Source organism: Haemorhous mexicanus, chromosome W (genome assembly GCF_027477595.1).
Source record: "Haemorhous mexicanus isolate bHaeMex1 chromosome W, bHaeMex1.pri, whole genome shotgun sequence".
NCBI classification, from domain to species: domain Eukaryota; kingdom Metazoa; phylum Chordata; class Aves; order Passeriformes; family Fringillidae; genus Haemorhous; species Haemorhous mexicanus.
Window position 1 is genome coordinate 7,625,822 of NC_082380.1, and position 20,900 is coordinate 7,646,721.

Below are 20,900 nucleotides of genomic sequence, written 5' to 3' on the forward strand. Positions count from 1 at the left end.
ACATCTGCTGGAGGAACACCACCGCAAGGTACAAACAATCCAGGAGGTTCTTGGAAAGCATTGACAATAACTTTCTGATAGAGGTGATAGAAGAGTGTCCTGGTTCAGGGCAAATTTGGGAGAGAACCCCCAAAGGGCCCCCCTAGGAAATCGGATTCTACCACCCCTCCCCCAACCGGTCCAGGAGAAAATACTTCCTTGGAGAAAAGTGGAAAAAAACTGTTTATTAAACAAGAAAACTTAATATTAAACAATAAAACCCCTTGCTGCTCCAAAGGAGATGACAAACCCAGAGAGTCCCCTCCCCAGATTCCAGTTCAGCTCACTCAGTCCCTTATCAGTCCCTCTGGCACTGGAAATGCCGTGGCCCAGGCCCGGCCCGGCCCACCGAGGCGAGCTGCTGGTGCTCTTATGGTTGTTCAGTCCAGAGCAGGTGTGAACAGGTCCAGAGAAAGGGGAAAAAAGGGAAAAAAAAGCGCAGTCCAGGGAACTTCTTTGCCTCAGCTAGCTAAACTAACTAAAAAGCAAGGAAAAAAAGAGCCCTGTCCCGCCGTCTGTTCATCCGCAGAAAACACACAGTCCAGAAGCAGGAATGTGTAGGAGTGAGTTCAGTGTCTGAAAAGAAACTGCGCGCCTCCTCTCCCCCCCTCAATCCTTGGAGCAAGTCTTAAAGGTGCAAAACTTACTATTCAGCATAAACGGAATGAGACGATTGGGGATAAAAGCATCATATAGTCAACCTAGGACAAAGAGCCAATGAGGAATGGTGTGCTATTGGACCTTATACTGACTAACAAGGAAGGTCTGGTTGGAGATGTGAAGGTTGGGAGCAGTCTTGGCTACAGTGACCATGAGATCATGGAATTCAGTATTGTGTGAAGATGAAGTAGGACAATGAGTAAGATCACAACAGTGGACTACAGGAGAGCTAACTTTGGCCCCTTCAGGGACCTTCTTGGAAGAATCCTATAGGAATGTGCCCTAGAGGAAAGAGGGGTACAAGAGAACTGGTCAATATTCAAGCACCACTTCCTCCAGGCTCAAGAATGGTGCATTGCCATGGGCAAGAAATTGAGCAAAAGGGGCAGGAGACCTGCACAGACGAACAAGGAACTGTTAAAACAGACATAAGCAGGAGATACATGAGGTGGAAGCAGGGACAGGCCACCTAGGATGAATATAGGGATGTTGTCAGTGTATGCAGAAATTCAGCAAGAAAGGCCAAGGCCCATCTGGAATTAAATTTGGCTAAGGATGGCATGGATAACAAGAAAGGCTTCTTCAAATGCATCAATAACAAAAGGAATACTAGGGAAAATGTGAGCCCACAACTGAATGGAACAGGGACCCTCTGCAATAGAAGTTGCAGAGAAGGCTGAGATACTGAACTTTGCTTCAGTCTTCACTGCCAAGGCCAATCCTCAGGAATTCCTGACCCAGGAGACCAGGGAGAAGGTCAGGAGAAAGGAAAACTTTCGCTTAGTTGAGAAAGATTGGGTTAGAGACCATTTAGTCAAACTTGACATCCACAAGTCCATGGGCCCTGATAGAATACACTCATGAGTGCTGAGGGAGCTGGTGGACATCATTGCTAGGCCACTCACAATCATCTTTGAAAGGTTGTGGAGATCAGGAGAGGTGCCTGAAGACTGGAAGAAAGCAGATGTCACTCCAGTTTTCAAAAAGGGTGAGAGGGAGGACACAGGGAACTACAGCCTGACCTCAATCTCTGGCAAGATGATGGAACAGCTCATCCTGGAGGCCACCTCTAAGCACATGGAAGACAAGAAGGTGATCAGGAGTAGTCAACATGGCTTTAACAAGAGGCCATCCTGCTTAACCAGCCTGATTGCTTTCTATGATGAGACAACTGGCTGAATAGATGTGAGGAAAGGGGTGGATATTGTCTACCTGGACTTCAGCAAGGCTTTTGACACTCTCTCATGATATCCTCATAGGAAATCTCAGGAAATATGGTCTGGATGAGGACATGGTGAGGTTGATTGAGAATTGGCTGAATGGCAGGTCTCAGAGGGTTGTGATCAGTGGCCCAGAGTCTAGTTGGAGGCCTATAACTACTTGTGTCCCCCAAGGGTCAATACTGGGTCTAGTATTGTTTAACTTATTAATCAATTGTTGTATTGCACTAAATAGTTATTTAGTTCTTTGCACTGGGTGTTTGGTAATTTGCACTGTTCACATGATTTGTATCCTATCACCACATGGTCTTCCCCTTCCCCCCCTTCCCCCCAAAGTGTCAGTGTTGGTGGTCTCTTCCTGGTTTACCCCTCCCCTCGCCCTTCCTCACTTGTATCCCATTGGCTGTTGCCCCCTTCCTCTGCCCCCCTTCCCCTCAGCTCAAATTCCCCCCCCCCCCTCCCGCCTCCAGAAGGCCACTCCCTCTCTTCCACCTGGGAAGCCACCTGGACAACTTGGTGTCTTCTATTAATAAAATAGGACCTAATCCCCATGCGGAGAAAAGTGCCTCTCGTCTTTTGCCTTTTGTCCTATGTAAGATCGTGTGGTCTGGGGTCCATAGCTAGCCGGATTGGACCCTAACAGCCTGCCAGGCATGAGTTCTTACAATCAATTACTTGGATGAGGGGATAGATGCTTCCTCAGCAAATTTGTTGATAAAACAAAACTGGGAGAAGTAGCTGATACCCCAGAGCTATGCAGCCATTCAGATGAATCTTGACAGGCTGAAAGGATGGGCAGAATGGAACTTTTCAAATTCAGCAAAGGCAAGTGTAGGGTCCTGCACCTGGGAAGGAATAACCCCATGCACATTTTGATAAGAGCAATGATGATGTGCCTGGGTTGGCAAATGGCCATGGCATTGCTGCTGTTTCTGTGCTGCTTTACTGGACAGGCTGGAATAGTGTGAACGTTAGTCAAAGGGACCTGTGGATGAGTCCACGTGGGAGCAGAGATCCACCTGCAGCCTGTGAAGGACCCCACCCTGGAGCAGGTGGATGATCAAAGTAGGCTGTGATCCTGTGGGAAGCCTGCACTGGAGCAGGCTCCTTGGCAGGACCTATGGACTCATGGGAGACCCATGCTGGAGCAGTTTGTTCTTAAAGGAACAGTGACAGACACTTTTTAAATGCACACAGGAAAGTAAAAAGACCATAAGTTAGGTCTTGCACTAATTGTCATCTTCAACTGTGTACATCTCCTTCAAGTGTACATCTCAGAGCTGTAAAGTTCTGACAGGCATATAATAGCATGGATCTTTTTCCTCTGAACCAATTTATGAAAAACAGATTTGACTAAAGTCAATATACATAAATCAAACTTCTTGTAAAAGAACTGCATTGTCTCAAATGAGCCATAGTCTATCATCCCTCTTTATGATCAGAAAACAACTTGAGTCAAGTTAATTAATCTGAATTTCTTAAATGCTTCTTCCACAGGAGGAAGGAAGTATTTTAAAGCATGCTTATCTGAAAAAGGTCCCCAAAGTGAGGGAGCGATATGAATAGAAGAACAGGGTTAAAATATACAAAGTAATCTTCTTGCACTATCTTTGGGATTTACCTTTCCATGGTGATACAATTCCAGCTATTAAATAATGGGACAATCTCTACAATGGAGAAAGGTGAATTGTACTAAAAATGCAAAACGGTTTCAATACATCACACCAAATCTAGGCTGTAGTGCTAAAAACAATGATACAATCAATGTGTTTTCAAAATGAAGTTTAAAACTTCGTTTCTTGCATGGTTTCATAATGTTACGGGCCACTGAATTGAAGGTAAAGATGAAGACATTGACGTGAATTCCATAACTTTTCTTGGAGACTGATCCACACTAAAGGACTTTAATCATCAACTTAGTATCTGTGGGGAAATGACTGGGGGTAAAATTAGAGAAAACTTGGAAGTTATATTCATACTCTAACAGAAGTTATAACAGTAAGGAAATTATAGGGTGAAATGCAGTTGCTACTCCCAGGATGAAATGTGGTTGGCATGCCTGAAACCTATTCCATGGTAGTTCCCCACACAACACATCCTGCAACCTTAAGCACATGCTAAGAAGGATGAAAAGGAGAGTGGAGTGGAGTGAAGACACTTGGCCAGACTCTGTTGCAATCCCTGTAGGAAGGGGAACTTGATGGTACCATGTAGTTGATAAATTGCATAGCAGCTGTCATCCAAGGGAGATAGGAGATGTCTTGTTGTTGAATCAGCAACTGTGGCAAAACCACTTTTCGTCAGATGAACTTGGTTCATTATAATCTCATTGTAATACCAGAGCACACCTCCATCCCAAAGTTGCACACCTCCAAGGTACAACTATCGATGCAGGACGACCCCCAGCCGGGGAATGACGTGCAATGACTCTATGATTCAGAAGGCTGAACAATTGCTTTATTAAGCTATACTATATGATATTATATTATCCTAAAGCTATATTAAACTAAAGAAAAACCTGTGACACTTTCAGACAGTCATGACACAGCTTTGACCTAATTGGTCAATCAATCCAAACAACCATCACCAGTGGCCAATTAAGAAATCTCTTTTCATAAACAATCTCCATAACACATTCCACATGTGCCAAACAACAGATGCAGCAAGTAGAGATAAGAATTGTTTATCATTCCCTTCTCTGATCTTTTTCACTGCCTTCCCCAGGATTTTTCCTGGGGAAGTTGTGCCTGCTGCTCTCTGTGAAGAGAGCTGCGGCCACAGTACAACCACCGCTCACTGGGCATGCACTCTAGATTTTATTGACTGTGCCTTTAAGAGCAAAGCAAGAGAATTTTACACCAATCAGTGAGAAAGGTATGTATGACTAGAGTCACTTAAGCTCCACTTAAACACAAAGAAATAGTATAAAAGTAAGTTTAGAATGGAGAGAAGTTAGAGAAGACTCCATTATAACTGCGGGGATCAGTCGATGGGCTGAACCTGTCTTCTTCCCCCTAAAGACGCCTATGGATACAAACCATACTCTATGTGGGCAGAATTATTATCTTGAGCCCATCTTTTGTTAGGGCTTAGAGCTTTTCTGTATATCGCTTCAAATTTGTTTTTGCAGTCAATATACTATCAATGGCAACCTTTGAACTTTATTCTGTCACAATTTTCTATTATCAGTGTGTCTGTTAATAAACTGTGTTATTCCATGAACTGTGTGAGTCCTTCTCAAGGGCACTAGAAGCACCTGGCCGCAGATAACATACTTGAACAAAACCGATAATATACCGACTATGAGTAGGGAGATCCAGAAGGGGGTCTCTCCTTGCAAACTGAAATAAAGGAATTTACTCCAATTTGCTGTTGATGCACGTTCTTCAATACAGTGGACTGTTTAGTGGAGTCCCCATAACAGGATGCTGACGGACTGGTCAGATGCAAGGGTCTTGTCTTTCTTGGGGCGTTGACAGACTGATCAAACATAAAGGGTTCGAGGAAAACCCCCCTTTCATGTGACAGTATTCTTTCTTTTATTTTTCACTAAAACATGGTCAATTTAGTATGAACAAAATATTTTCTTCAAATGTGATATTCCCAATGAAACTCAAACCCCTTTTTTCCCTTGCAAGTTTTGGAGACAGGAGAGACAATTTGACAAAAAGTATAGAAATTCCAGTTATTTTCCTTTTAATTTGACTAATGTATATACCAGAGAATGAACCAAATATAAAATCATATAAAGGGTATTAAAGTAAAAAAACCCTGCATACTTTCATATACTTAAAAATTGCAATCAAAGAGTAGCTAAGAGCAGTTAGGTCCCTGATTATCTTTGATTATCTGAGCCCAAATAATTTGCTCCAGACCACACACACAATCTGTAACACAGCAGGGAACTTAGCATAGGTCTCCAGATTACACCCTCATTTCTGGACTTTCCTTTCAAATTAAAAGTGAGAAACACTAGAGAGAACCATACAAAATACACTACTGTACATCATGACAATTTCAAAAAACAGGAAAAACAGCAAAAGAAAGGAAAAGCAGGAAAAAGAAAGGTAAAAACCCACAATTTTGAAGAAAGAAACTTCATTAAAAATTATTTTGCAACATTTTAGTCAAAACCAAATAATTGCTATATTTGATAATAATCTCTCTATTGTACATAGAATTAACATTTCTCATAGCCTCCTTCACCTATCCCTTTTCTGAAGATTTTGATCCTGTTCACCCTTTCTTCTTTTTCCACTTTCACCTAAGGTATGTATTTATCAGAACTCCAATCTCTCATATTTCCATCCTCTATTCAAAGTCAGTCCAATGGTCCTATCCCTCCCTGGTATCTGCTTCCATGCACCACCAGATTTCTTCTATACAAAATTTAATTTTCCAATAAATGTCTTCCCTGTTCAAGCTCCTGTTCATATTAACTAAGCAGCAGTAAGGGAAGTGGAAGATATGTATCAGAAAGTGTGGCCAGCAAGACTAGGGCAGTGATCATCTCCCTGTTCTTTGGCACTGGTGAGGCCATACCTTGAATACTGTGTTCAGTTTTGGGCCCCTCAATACAGGAATGAAATCGAGGTCTTAGAGTGTGTCCAGAGAAGGGCACCAAAGCTGGTGAAGTGTTTGGAGAGTAAGTCATATGAGGAGCAACTAAGGGAGCTGGGGTTGTTTATTCTGGAGAAGAGGAGGCTCAGGGGAGACCTTATTGTTCTCTACAACTACCTGAAAGGATGCTAATATCTCAGCTGTTGTATTATTTTGTTGGTAATTACTGACCTATTTATTATATTTCCCAACACTGCTTAGTGTCACAATAAAATGAAAGATGTGATCCAAATTAAATAAGCATTTATCATATAGCTTCAAGTTTTGCATAGCAATTGTATAGGCATTGTTTTGTCTCTGCCAGTAATTAGGAATGAGATGTTCAACAGATTTTCTACAGGCATATATTTGAAATTATAACAGCAGTTATGAAATCTTAACCTCCCCTGGTGCAACTTAAGGATGTTTCCTCTTTTCCAATCCCTTGTTACTTGGGAGAAGAGACCAATCCCCATCTTGCTATAACCTCCTTTCAGGTAGTTGTAGAGAGCGATAAGGTCTCCTTTCAGCCTCCTCTTCTCCAGACTAAACAACCCCAGCTCCCACAGCTGTTTCTCATATGATTTACTCTCTAGACCCTTCACCAATTTTTGTTGCCCTTCTCTAGACTCATTCCAGCACCTCAATGTCATTTTTGAAGTGAGGGACCCAAAATTGGACACAGTACTCAAGGTGCACTCTCACTAGTGCCCAGTACAGGGAAAAATCACTTCCTTAGTCCTGCTGGCCATACTATTCCTGATACAGGGCAGGATGTCATTGGCCTTCTTGGCCACCTGGGCACACTGCTGGCTCATGTTCAGCTGGCTGTCAACCAGAACCCCCGGATCCTTTTCAGCTAGGCCTTTTTTCAGCCAAATGTTGCACAAACTTCACTTCTAAACTTTGCAATGAATTCTTAGTGGTAGGCATCAAGAAATACACATCTATATATGCTGATTTTGAGGTGTCGTGTAACCACCTACCTGAAAACTGTCCTAAACTGCATTCATTCTTTTTGGTTTTGTGTTGTGATCAAATGGCATTAATACATATCTGTTTTCCACTCAAAATTAAATTTTAGAAATAGGTTTCCTGAGTGTCATGTTAAGTAGAATCAGAAAACATCTATATCTAGAATGTGTGTCAGGAAGTAATTTTAACTGAAAATAAGACTGAAATATTATTTAGGTTATTACTAAGAACTTCAGATCCTGCTTATGGTTGCTTCATTTTCAGGAATAATTTTAAATATAGTTGAAATTCCTATATAACACTGAAGAGAATAAATTCCTAACCAGTTTCAATAAATATTCTTAACACTGGAATCCATGGCTGCAATAAAAAACTTACCTTTCTTTAAAAAAACCAAAACCAAAAACATATGGCTGGGCTGGTCCAGATTTCTTTGGTTTTTGGGGTTTTTTTAGTAGATGATAGGGAGACTGAAAACATGCTACCTAATGCCTCCTGAAACACATCCTTTCCCCCCCTTTCTATGCAACTTTTGCGAATATAAAGTCAGAATTTCCCCTGTTCCAACTTGTGTCCATTGCCTCTTGTCCTTTCACTGTGCACCTCCCAGAAGAGTCTGGCTCCATCTTCTCTACACCTTCCCATTAGGTAGGTGAAAAGCAGAAATAGGGCCTCTCCATGCTTTCTCTTTCCTAGGCCGAACAAATCCAGTTCTCTCAGCCTCTCCTCATGCCACATGCTTCAGACCCAGACTTGCTCCAGTCTCTCTCTGACTGTCATATACTGGGAGCCCAAGACTGGACATGGGATTCCAGATGAGATTTCATCAGCATGGAATAGAGGGGAAGGATCACTTCCCTGTGATGCCGCAGGTTTTAGCTTTTGTATTTTTCAGATTCTGTACTGCTTTGGTGTGTAGTTCATATTAGGGGATAGTAAGCTCTCTTCATAGAGTAGGTAGACAAAACAATTCCTTCTCTAGCTGGGGACCAAGCACAAATTATCCAAATTTCAGGCCCAAGAGCATAAACAACGGTGGACTGAAGAAAGAAAAACAAGAAGGATGGGACTTCATAAACTAAAGCTGTAATTGGACAATTAACTCCAATATGCTAATGGACCAGAACTTATAAAAGTGCGAAACCCCTTGACCGGTCATCTATGTTGTGACCATTGTGGGTTCATCTTGGGTGTAGCCCTGGCTGGGCTCTTGTACTGCCCAAGGTGTATCCATTGAGACCTTCTAATAAATACCTACTTTGTTCTTTAACTCCGTCTAGCCTCTGTTCTAGGTCAGCCTTCATAAGGCATCACCTGGACCTGCTGGCTGCACTCTTGCTAATACAGCCAAGGATGCTTTTGGCTGCCTTTGTCTCAAGGGCATGTTTTTCTGGCTTGTGTACAACTTCTTGCCCACCAGCACTCCCAGATTGTTCTTTTTCTACAAGGCTGCTTTCTAGCCAGTTGGCTCATAGCTCATACCAGTACATGGGGCTATTTCAGCCCAGACGTGGGACTTGGCATTTCCCTTTGTTGAACTCCATGATATTCTGATCAGCCTATTTCTTCAGTCTGTTGGGGTCCCTCTGAACAACAGCCCTGCCCTCCAGAATACTGACCACACACACCAATTGACTGTCACCCACAAACTTGTCAAGGGTGCACTCCATTCTACTGTCCAGATTACTAAAAAAGGCATTAAACACTGTCAACCCCAGTATCAATCCCTGAGGGACAACACTGCTATCCAGTTCGCAGCTAGGCTTTGTATCACTACTCAACACCTTTTGAGCCAGGCGGGCCATGACAGTTTTTCCACCCACCTTATTGTCCACTTATCCAATCAATATCTCACCAATTTGGCCATAAGGTTACCATGAGATGCCATGTCAAAGGCTAAAGTAAAAGGTATGACATCTACTGTTCTCCCCTTTGAGACACACACAGAGTCAGCTCATCACAGAAAGCTATTAGGTTGGTCAGGCACTAGTTTGCCTTGGTAAATCCATGCTGGCTGTTCCCAAACACCTTCTTGTCCTTTATGTGTCTGGAAACAGTTAACAAGAGGATTTCCTTCATAACCTACCCATGGACTGAGGTAAGACTGACAAACTTGTAGTTCTCCAGTTCCTCATCCTCATTCTCCTTGAAGATGAGTGTTAACATTTGCCTTTTTCCATACTTTTTTTTTTACTATTCACACTTGTAATTATTTTGATATTGAAATACAAACAGATCTCAGGAGCTCCCGATAAGCCTTGATCAAACCAGTTGGGTAGTAAAGCATCCCTTGACCAGAAGCTCTTGTGTGGTATTCACATGCCCTCTGAATGGAGAGAAGCAGAGAAAAGAATAATCAAAACAATTCTTATCTCATTTGCTGCTCCTGTGTTTTTGAACATGTGGAATGTGTTGGAAGATTGTTTACCCAAAGAGATGAGAAACTCAGACAAGTCCCCTCCCTGGGTTGCAGCTTGGCTCACTCAGTCTCTTATCAGTCTCTCCGGCACTGGAAATGTTGTGGCCCAGGCCCAGCCCAGTGGGCCACAGGTGTGAGCTGCCGGTGCTCTTCTGGGTGTTCAGTCTAGAGCAAGTTTAAACAGGTCCAAAGAAAAGGGAAAAAAAAAACCCCACAGTCTAGGGAACTTCTTTGCCTCAGCTAGCTAAAAGTAACGAAAACAAAGGAAAGCTCTGTCCTGCTGTCTGTCCATCTGCAGACAACAACAGTCCAGGAGCAGGAATGTGGAGGAGTGAGTTCAGTGTCTGAAAACAAACTGCGCGCTTTTTCTCTCCCCCCTTTCACTCTCTGGAACAAGTCTTAAAGGTGCAAAACTTATTATTCAGCATAAACAGAGCAAACTATCGGGGATAAAAGCATCATATAGTCAACCCAGGACACTAACAAAGGTGTTTCCAGCAAGATCCAAAACGAACTCACCACTGGCCAAAGTTGAACCAATCAGCAAAGCTGGCAGCACCTCTGTGATAAAATATTTAAGAAAGGGCAAAATCACTGCACAGCAGAGTGAGAAAAGGGGGGTTGGGGGGGGAAGAATGTGAGAAACAACCCCACAGACACCAAGGTCAGTGAAAGTAGAGGGGGAGAAGGTGCACCAGAGCAGAGATACCCCTGCAGCCTGTGGCAAGGATGACAGTGGAACAGGTGGATATGCCCCAAAGAACGCTGGAGCTTATGGAAAGCCCATGCTGGAGCAGGCTCTTGGCAGGAACTGTGGCCCATGGAGAGGAGCCCATGGAGAAGCATGTTGTATTTCTCTGTCTCATTCCATCTCCATACCACTTACCTGCCCACATATTTTCTACCTTTTTCACACCTTTAACACAAAGGATTTTGAAGGGTAAAACATATACTGACAGACTGGTGTGACAGAGTAAATTTGTCCATCGGTAACTTTTATACAAATCTTCACAAGAATTTCACAAACCTTTTTGAAAAAGGTTAGAGTTTGATTTAAAATAGTAGATTTTATCGTGTTTAGCAAATAAAATTTTAAAAAATCAATATAGGATTTTATATCAACATTCATCTCAAAAAAAGTTTGAAAAATTGCCCCAGAATATTTGTTAGCTGAACCAAGAGAAGACAACTGAAAAAAAAAACCCAAACCAATGAAGCACTAACCATCTATATTTTGGAACATAAAAATTGTCTAAATGAGTTTTGTAAACTTCACATAGACACAAGAATCTCTACAGTAGGCAGTTATGAAATAACCTGTTCAGGGGAGATCTCTTTCTAACTCCATTAGTTTGACTTATACCCCAAAGTAAAAGAATTTTGATTCCTTCCAAAACATTTGTTTATTTGTTTAGCTGGTGACTTTTAAGAAATCCTACAATTAATTAATTTACAAGAGAAGTTGAAATTTACAAATCGCCTTAAGCATGCATTAAATTTCTTATGTAATGCTCCATTTTTTGATTCTTTATTTTGTTTTATCTCATAGTATTATGACAGAAAAAAGGAAATTAGAAAAAAAAATCCTACCCCCACACCAAAACCTTACAGCCACTCTCATTCTAAACAGCTTTACTAGTTTTGGTGCCAGAAGTGGGGCACGCACAGTTTTTTTCTCCCCAGAGAAGAGGAGGAGGTGAGAACGTGAGGAAAGAACATGGAGATACCAAGGTCAGTGGAGAAGGAGACTTCCTATTTTGGAGGGACAAAAAGTTCCTTAAATTCAAACTAGTTTATTATGAAAAGAAAACCATTACAACTGTTTGTACTCTTGCTTTATTATTACATCTGACATGTCGCTCTTAAAAATTCAATCTGCTACTGTTGCTAGGAGTCAGTTGCTGTGCAACCTAAAAGGTATGTGGTGCTTTCAGGTTAAGAAGCACTAATAAATCTATAGCCCTCCTTATGCATTTCTGACAAATTTGCTTAAAGAGCTTAAAAGTCTTCTCAAATAGCTGCCACACACTGACAGATCTGTTTTATTAAAAACTTACACTAACAGATTTTACAGTTGCACTGGGTTTTGGCTGGGATAATATTAAGTTTCTCCACAGCAGCTTGTATGGTTCTGTGTTTTGGATTTGTGATTTAAAAGAGTGTTGATAACACATCCATGTTTCAGCTATTGATGAAAAGTGCTTATGCAGCACCAAGGTCTTTTCTGTTTCTCATACTGCCATGCCAACAAGTAGACTGGGAATGCTCAAGGAGTTGGGATGGGACACAACTGGGACAGCTGATCCCAATTGATCAAAATAATATTCTATATCATGACATCACACTCATCAATAAAAGCTTCATATTGACTCCAAGTTGTTTTTGTCAAACTCTTTTTCTGGTTTTATTCATTATTTTTATTCTTGAAGATTCTGCAGGCCAAATTACATACCTAAAAATACCTCTACAGGATCAGTATTTTCAATAATATTTTTGCAAATCCACTGAAGAAGGGTGAAGAAATGGCTAAGAAGTTAACAATATGGCTTTTCTCCTGCAAATTGTTCAAAAGTAGCATGACTGATGACATCTATAGGAAATAGGAAATCTGGCCTATGCCTTTTGCTCTTCAGTTGTATCCATATTACAACAGAGAGTATAAGGTGTGGCTGTTTGCTGACTGGCCAGATGCTTATTGCCAAATGAAATATATAAAACCTGAGAACTGACTGCATTTTCTTCAATAATAGCATAAATTTAGTCTTACCTTTCCCCAGATAATTATTCTGATGAAATCTGTGTTTTTGAAACCTCTACCCCTTTCAAATAAGATGGAGGGCACTATCACAGAAATTATTTCTTTAGGAACGCAAGAATAAAAGCATGTCTTGAAAGTTATCAAAAAGGATGAGATAACTAGTCTATACAACACCCAGTTTGTGCATCTCAAAACATTTAATACTACTTGGTCAAGGTTTTCTACAGGGACCTCAGAAAAGAATAACAAAATGAAGACTCCTTTGAAAGCAAGAAGTCGGGGGGAAGGGGGGGACAGAAAATTTCTTCCTAAGAGAGCATTTATGAATGACAACTGCTTTTGTAACTGGTATTTTGTTTCTTCTCCATAATTCATAAACTTGCAGTATTTTTTCTAAAGCAAATCACAGAATCACAGAATTAACTAGGTTGGAAAATACCTCTGAGATCATCAAGTCCAAACTATGACCTAACACCACCTTATCAACTAAACCATAGCACACATTAAGTTGTTTTTTAAACACCTCCAGGGATGGTGACTCCACCACCTCTCTGGGCAGCCCATTCCAGTGCCCAATCACTCTTTCAGTGAAGAAGTTTTTTCTAATGTCCAGCCTAAACTTCCCCTGGAGCAGCTTAACACTGTGTCCTCTCGTTCTGTCAGTGGTTGCCTGGGAGAAGAGACCAACTCCCACCTGAATACAACCTCCTTTCAGGAAGTTGTAGAGAGTGATAAGGTTTGCCCTGAGCCTCCTTTTTTTCAGGTTTAACAACCCCAACTCCCTCAGCCACTTTTCATAGGGCTTGTGTTCCAGACCCTTCACCAGCCTTGTTGCCCTTCTCTGGATGCATTTGAGAATCTCAACATCCTTCCTGAACTGAGGCACCCAAAAGTGGACACAGTACTCAAGGTATGGCCTCACCAGTGTCAAGTACAGGGGAAGAATGACTTCCCTGGTCCTGCTGGCCACAGTATTCCTGATACAGGTCAGGATGCCATTGGCCTTCTTGGCCAGCAGGGCACACTGCTGGCGCATGTTCAGTTGGCTGTGGACCAGTACCCCCAGGTCCCTTTCTGCCTGGGCAATGTCCAGCCACTCTGTCCCCAGCCTGAAGCAATGCAGGGGGTTTTTGTGGCCAAAGTGCAAGACCCAGCACTTGGACTTGTTAAACCTCAAAGCCAAACCTTTTTTTCTTTTTTTTTTTTTTTTTTTTGGTTGTTGTTTTTTTTTTTTTTTGCCTAGTGGGCTTATAAAAGAAACCATAAAGAAAAGTTACTTCATCAGGCTAGTGAGGCACTGGAAAAGGTTGCCCAGAGAAACTGTGGACACCCCATATCTGAATGTGTTCAAGGCCAGGTTAGATGGAGCCCTGAACAACCTGGCCTAGTGGAAGGTATCCCTGCCCATGGCAGGGGGGTTGGAACTGGATGATCTTTAAGGTCTGGTCCCTTCCAACCCAAACCATGATGATTCCATGATTTCCTGCACTTTTAGGATTTAGCCTTGTAAAGAATACAGAGGAGTCAGAATCCTAAATCAAGGACCTATTTTGCTCAACACAGACAAAAATATTAATATAGAGACATAAGTACAGTATTCACTACTTATAATTACTTTCAAGGACAGACCACTGCAAAATTAAAAGCTATCCTATTGATTGTGATCTCAAAAGTGAGGGAAAACAGCTTAGAAAACAGTCTAAATATTTTATCTACACAGCTACAGTTAAAGACATCTAGATATTTATACTGTAAAAATAGCTGTACTTAAAAACTAGCTAACTAGCTAATGATCATCTGAACTCCACTTTTGGTTTTTGTTAGATCTAGTTTCTACTAAGAGCAAGTGTTTCCTTCTGTGTTGCTCAAGGATACACTAGAGACAGGAGGGACTTAGCAAAGAGCAGTTGCAATGCTATCCAACTTCAATTGTTCCATAAGTAATATTTTATTAGTACCATAAGACAATCTCTTGAATGCAACTAAACTTCTGCAGACATATAGGTTTGCTTATATAAGAAAAAGATAGAGTATCAATCTGTTAAGTTTGGTGAGACGGCTTGGTTAAATAAGTATTCTTCACATGAAGAAATTCAACCAGAATCATACCCTACCAAGATTAAACCAACATTTCCCCCTTCACTATTGTGGAGTATCTTCCTCATCTGTGAGATGTTTCTACAGTACATACTAAGTTTAATGTTCCCTTTAGTCTTTTCCATTCCAATTTCTTCTCCCTCCCTCACTTCTCAGCATCAGACTTTTAAGTGCTTGATGCAAGTACATAGACCAGGCTTTGACACACATGTAGATGTTCATATGCTCATGTTGCTATAGGACACAAAATAACATGACACGGACACGCGGCTTTCTGATGGTAAAAAGAGAATTTTTAATTTCTGACTCCAACATTTATAGATTTCCAAAAGTGACAGTGGATTGGAGGGTGACAGTGCCACCTCTCCAATGACACGGGACAAACCAACAGTCCATCAAATTTCTCCTCCTCCATAAAAGAATGCAAAACAATAAGTTATTTACATAAAGTGTGTGAGAAAGTTTGTTATAAGAATGCAAACATCAGAAGGCTTTGAAAAACTTAAAAAATCAGGGCGACATGCTCAATCTCTCTAAACAGCTGTTTTACGTATACATGATAAATATCTGCCCAAAATGAAATCAATATTGCCATCTACACTTAAGCCTCTTGAACATTTTCCAACATATGTTTTCATTTTGTTGTATCTTTACTAAATTTATTATTTTTGCAGCTGGCATAGTGCCAAACACCCAGAACCTTCAAGAAAATTACCTTCTCTGCAATTCCAAAAACAGGGCATGTTAAAAAAAAAAAAAAAAACCTCAATCACCTGTATTTAAATGTATACAGAGATACAAGTATATATTATATATATATATATATATTAAGACAGATACTAAAACCCCCCTGAAAACAGCTACTCCAATACTAAGTTCCACTAAATACCTGATTTTTAAATGGTAAATTTAATGTGGTAAAGGGTTACAACACCAAGAGATGTCAAGCCAGACACAGAAGCACTACTATATCACAAAGGAATGAGGCTTTAATATGTTCTGCAGAAACCTAAGCAGATATCAACCAAGCATGCTTCTATATTATCTAAAAAAATAATTTTAAAAATTCCTCAGATTCTCCAATGTGACAAAAAGGCAAATTCCTCAATATGATTATTTTCACAATATGTTTGAAGATGTTTTAACTAATCTTCAGGTTTCTGGTGTGAAAAACAGATCCTGAACTGCTGAATAAGTGTTCTTTCTAGTAATTTGCAATTGGCTGAAGGAGTCTTCTTCAAAATAAATTTTAAATGTCAATTCTGTATTTATTGAGATGAAGCAGGTAACATTTACACCTCAAAAGAAAACAGATTAATAAAAGAGCAACTGCAGGCTATCTCTGCAGCTAAGCTGGATATACTTCAGAAATGTCTAATATACATTGCTTCCCAGCCTTGACACACCCCCCTACCTCAAGTAAACTGAAACATTAAACCATGTGGAAGTGAAACGTCTAACAAGGAAAAGGAAAGAATGGGGGATAGGAAACAATTCTGCAAAAAGGAACCATATTGAAGAAATGAAACCCAGCAACAGCAGATAGAGAAAACAGAATTATAATATATACAGTAACAGAAAAAAAATTATCAGCAATAATAAAAAGACAAAGTAGAACTAAAACATAAATTGCAAAAGCAAAGAAAATGTTGACCCAAAAAAGTTTTCATGACTGGTATTTAGTTTAACTCATCTAGAAACAAAATCAAAAAAATGGTGGACAAGGGAACTAGAGAGACATTGATTTGATTGATGGACCACTTGGTGGAAAAGGAATTGGCTGAATGGTCACACTCAGAGTTGCAGTCAGTGGCTCAATGTCCAAGTGGAAAGAAGTGACGAGTGGCATTCCTCAGGGGTCTGTATTGGGACTGGTGCTGTTTAACATCTTTGTTAGCAACATGGACAGTGGGACTGAGTGGGACTCAGCAAGTTTGCCAATGACACCGAGCTGTGTGGTGCAGCTGACATGCTGAAGGGACAGGATGCCATCCAGAGGGGCCTTGACAGGTTTGAAAGGTGGGTCTGTGCAAACCTCATGAAATTCAACAAGGCCAAGTGCAAGATCCTGTACCTGGGTCGAGGCACTCCCAAGTACAACTACAGTCTGGGCAGAGAATGGATTAAATGCAGCCCTGGGGAAAGGGATTTGGGGCTGTTGGTGGATGAGAGTCTCAATATGTCTCAGCAATGTGTGCTTGCAGCCCAGAAAGCCAACTGTGTCCTAGCTGCATCAAAAGAGGTGTGGTCAGCAGGATGAGGGAGGTGATTTTCCCCCTCTATTTTGCTTTGGTGAGACCCCATCTGAAGTTGTGCATCCAGCTCTGGATCTGTTGAAGCAGGTCCAGAGGAGGCCACGAAGATGATCAGAGGGCCAGAGCACCTCTCCTATGAAGACAGACTGAGACAGTTGGGGCTTGTTCAGCCTGGAGAAGGCTTTGGGGAGACCTTATAGCCCCTTCTAGTACCTAAAGGGGGGCTACGGAAATGCTGGAGAGGGACTTTTTACAAGGACATGTAGTAATAGGACAAGGGGCAGTGGCTTTAAGCTGAAAGAGGGCCAATTCAGATTGGATATTATGAAGAAATTCCTTGCTGTGGGGGTGGTGAGACACTGGAACAGGTTGACCAGGAAGCTGTGCCCCCATCCCTGGAAGTGTTCAAAGCCAGGCTGGATGGGGCTCTGAGCAAGTTGGTCCATTGGAAGGTGCCCCTGCCCATGGCAGTGGAGTTGCAACTAGATAATCTTTAAGGTCCTTTCCAACCAAAACCATTTTATGATTCTAAAAAAATGTTCCAAGGCTGTTCTTTAGCTTCCCCCATTATCTGTATTTCAAATATCCCTTTAAAAATACAGTATTTTGTCTTCCATTTCATGGACTCGTATCTGCATGTTAGTAAACAGCAATTCTAAAAATTGAATCATTATTTTCCTGATACAATATTACTTTACAGTTAGCTCAAAATAAGGTTTAATTCAAAAGTATTCATAATGTGATCATACAAAACAAAACAGAACCACTGACGATAAAAATATCCTAATTTTATGCCATGTAAATATGGGTGTAAGAGGCAATTAAACATTTCATCATGGCACTAAATGAGAAAGAGTAAATTCAAGTAATGCAATTATAGAGGAAATACATATGGGATTTATGTGGCTAAGGGGTTGTGAAAAACTAGATAGTTACATGGTATCCATGTTTTTCTCCTTTTAAAATAATTTAAAAATAGGTTAAAACTCATAGTAGATATGTTCTCTCATTTTTCCACATAGAACTTGTATTAGACAGCAAAAAGATGCTATGCTCATAAGAAAGATAGCATGTACATTTTTTGTAAGAAGAGGTACACTTCCCAACACAGTATAAGCTAGGGTTAATAGACTATGAAATTATTTTAAATCATCTACTGAGATAATACAACTTGATACAGAAACTCAATGACAAGAAACCATATGGATCAGTAACATGGCATGGTAGGGCCACCTTAATTAAGAAGGCATAGCCACGTAGATGGGTCTTATTCCTTTCAAACTATACATTCAACATTTCTTTAGCTGTTCAGAAACAAATACATTTCTAAGAAAGTAAGACAAACACATAGCATTGTGTGCTCTAAATATGCACAGATCCTTTGAGTTTACTGAAAACTTAGATGTTTCTATACTAGGAGGTAAAATTCTACAAGTAGCACAAGCTGAAGAATTAAAAAAAGGCTCTGAATCAGTGCATTAAAGAAAAACCATCAAACATTCCATGTAGAACAAATATGTTTTTAAAATAAAATGAAAGTGCTACTTGATGAGAAGAGAATGTTAGGAATTCAGAAGTACAGCCATAAAATTAAATTAAAAAATTAAATTACACTTGCACCCAGACATGACAATTAATTGCACTGAAGAATCTTACACAGTACCAGTTAGCCCTTCAACCTCTACTATTAACTACTAATCACACCTTCAAGATAATTTTAAAGGATCTCTAAATGTGTACTACAGGTAACATAGGCCTTTCCCTATTGATGTACAAGATACTTTGGAACACTACAAGTACTGCAGCGTGTTAGATAACTTCTAATAATAATTTTTTAAAATAAAGATAAATACCCTTCATAATAAACAACCACAGGGCAATTTACATCATTTTCCCCCTTTGGAAATGATGCCTCTTCCTATATTATGAATTGGGAAGGAAGAAAGGCTGAGGAAGAGAAAGCGCTCGAGTCTTTTCTCTCTCCCTCCTCCCCGCCCCCCCCCCCGCCCCCCCCCCCCCCCCTCCAATCAATAGCGAAGCCCAATGCAGCAGTCCCAGCCTGGATGCTGCAAGGAGGGAGGAGGTAAAAGCTGGGGTGGAGGCAGGGGGGAGAAGAAAGGAATAGAAAGGCAGAATTGCAAGTCTATACAGAACAGTTACATTCACCTGAATCGTGGAAAGCTGTGTTGTTGTTCTTGCTGGTGGTGGCTGCTGTAGGTGATGATTAGGAAGCAAATAGAAAGCGGTGGAAGAGCAGATGTTGTTGATGAGTAACAGTCACCAGGACTACGGTGACTATGGCGCTTGATTCACAAGGCAACAGTTGCTATAACTCACAAAAGAGAGAGAGCAAGCAAGAGAGAGGGAAGCAGTGGCCCAGCCGAAGAGACCCGGAAGAGGCAGGGCTTACCGTATGACGGACAGCTTTTAGGGCCGGAGGGGAGGAGGATCTGTTTCTTCAAGGAGGAAAGAAAAGGTTGGTAGGAACGTATTAAAACCCCTACCTCACTAACAGCGTGCGAGCGCGCATTCTATCCCCAACAATCAAAGTGGCACTAGTATGACAATGGACTATCCATGGATGTAAGATCATACTACGTCAGAGTGGGCAAGGAGGGAACCTATAGTGGTGGCTGATAGTTCAAATAGATAGCAACTGCCAGGCCGAAACACGAGTGGGAGGGAGAAGGAGGGAAGAGAGGGTGTGGTCATATCAGCATATCTGTCTCCCACGTGGATCATTCTCACTGATATCCTGACGTCACATCCAATTAGTGACTAAAATGAAGGGGGTTTGTGCAGGCATCTCTGTTCAGTGAATTACTTTGCTTTTCCACCCTGTTTGTTTCCTGCTACTTGGAAGCAGTTTAGAGTGAACGGGAAGTTCTGCTTTGTCCTAACAGCTTATCACCATCTCTATTTCTTTTTCCATCAGAAAGTAACAGTGAAGAGATGCTGCTGGATGGGGTATTTGTTGACTACTGCCATCTAAAGTAGGTGAGGCTGTGACAGCAGCTGTACTGCCCTCTTTGCCAAAGCTGAACATTTTCTGTAACTGCTGTATACGCTTGGCCTGCTGGACTCAGCACATGCACAACCAGTATGTGCATTACCAGCTGCCTTGTGCCAACCTTTCCCTTCAGCAATCTTTCTCATAGACCCCTACCCTTCCCCACATATGTCTTTCCTTAGAATGCAACCTGCTTCACTTTTATTCCTTCCCTGAATACGCTTCATTCTGCATGCTGCCACCAAGGCAATGCTCTTTAAATTCCCTTCCTCATCCTGTTTCCCCTTAATTTCCCATATCACCAATGATTCTCTGCACCTTGTAGTCATGGGGCTACAAGATATTGAGCATTACTGCTTGATTAAGGGATATAAGAGATGTTGCATACTGGAGTCAATACACAATGTGAGAATTTACACAGCACCATAGCTATTTTTCTGCAATGCATCCGCATCTAATGGTCACTATGATTCCATATATCCCTGTAACCCAAATACATGCAAACTTGCAGCTATTTTACACATTTTTTAACCTATAAAATTACTGTTGTATGCAGCCCATTATACCATCTACATAACCAGTAATATTTGGCTGTAATACATATATTGGTCATAGCCAGCATGGGCTCATGAGGGGAAAATCCTGCTTAACTAACTTAATTTCCTTTTATGACAAGGTTGCACATCTAATTGACCAAGGGAAACCAGTAGATGTGGTGGGGTTTTTTTTATTATTTTGGCAAAGCTTTTGATACTGTGTCTCACAGTATTCTTCTGGACAAAATGTCCAGCATACAGCTGGACAAGTCCATAATACATTGGGTGAACAACTGGCTGACAGGTTGGGTTCAAAGAGTTATAGTAAATGG

The 20,900-nt window shown here is 41.0% G+C and overlaps 1 protein-coding gene across 5 annotated transcripts in view; it reads right to left on the bottom strand.

Moving 5' to 3' along the window:
- Positions 1 to 19,684, bottom strand: part of LOC132341439 (transcription factor RFX3-like) — a 210,322-nt gene extending 190,638 nt beyond the window's left edge. For 2 of the 5 annotated variants that reach the window (XM_059873028.1, XM_059873026.1), the window contains exon 1: positions 19,189 to 19,684. The gene's annotated coding sequence lies outside the window, so the exon portion shown is untranslated. The remainder of the gene's footprint in view (positions 1 to 19,188) is intronic. The other 3 variants (XM_059873022.1, XM_059873021.1, XM_059873027.1) reach the window with 3 other exon arrangements.
- Positions 19,685 to 20,900: the final 1,216 nt, after the last annotated feature.